This window comes from Bison bison, unplaced genomic scaffold (assembly GCF_000754665.1).
Source record: "Bison bison bison isolate TAMUID 2011002044 unplaced genomic scaffold, Bison_UMD1.0 scf7180017864104, whole genome shotgun sequence".
NCBI lineage: Eukaryota > Metazoa > Chordata > Mammalia > Artiodactyla > Bovidae > Bison > Bison bison.
In genome coordinates this window covers 993,947-995,133 of record NW_011494676.1, presented here as the reverse complement: position 1 = coordinate 995,133, position 1,187 = coordinate 993,947, and positions in this window count along the sequence as shown.

Here is a 1,187-nt window from a genome sequence, read left to right as displayed (position 1 = left end):
CTGCAAAAGACCCTGTTGCTGGGAGAGATGGAGGGCAGGAGAAGAAGGCAACAGAGGATGAGAGGGTTGGATGGCATCGACTCAATGGACGTGAGTTTGAGCAAACTGGGCAATAATGAAGGACGGGAAGCCTGGCGTGCTGCTCTGCATGGGGTTGCAAAGAAGTCAGATACGACTGAACAGTACCTCTTGGTCATTTTATGTGTTTGGAAAAATGGCTACTCAAGTCTTTAGCCCATTTTTTAATCAGGTTATTAGTTGTTTTGCTATTAAGTTGTAGGACATTACCCCAAGTTTTCGAAACTAGGAGACTATGAGGACCCTCTATCTATAAAAGTGGAAAGGTCAGCATAGAGGCCAACTCAGGAAGTAAATGTGATGCATCGTGTTACTCTGGCCTTCAGTTTGGAGAAAGGAGTTGTTTTTCCAGCTCACCATCTTCTGCCTCAGGAGGCAGAACAAAGTTGGATGTAGGTAGAGGCGAAGAAGCAGACATAGCCATTTTAGGTTTGAAGGATTTGTTTCCTTTTTATTTTTCATCAGTATTTTTCATTTATTTTTTTTTACATCAACAGAGTTGGATTTAGGGTTCCCCAGGAGAGTAAGGGAGATGGATGGGTCCCTCCAGGGAGGTGCAGGGGAGAGGGCTGCGTCCAGCAAGTGAAGGGTGAAGAGAGAGGGTGCACACTCATACACTGGGCACTGGAGAAGGCAGTTCTTTGAGCACAGACATCAGAGAGTTAAACAGTCACCACCTGGTTCACTTTTACAAAATGGGAGTGACCATAGGGTGGGGGCACCAGACGCAGCATGAGGCGGCTGAATTTGGATTTTTTTTGTTTGTTTTCACTTTTTTCCTTTTAACTTTTTAACATTTACAAACAGCTAAAAACTACAACACATCACAGCTACAGTGTTGGGGGTGGAGGACGGGGGCACCCAAGAAAGCAACCACACGGGGCGGGGCGGGGGGCAGGGGCAGCTTAACCTACACGGGCTATCCTGTGGGGAGGGTGAGATGAGGAAACTGAGGCTTCTGGTCCTGCATTAGGGGTCCCTGGCTTACTGCTGAAACTCTTCCCACTGTGCAGGAGTTGCTAGGAAAGCCCGGTTCCTGCCCTACCCCAGCTCCTTGTGCTTTTGATCTGCTGGTTTGACCACATACTGGTTTCTTCCCCTCCCCTGCT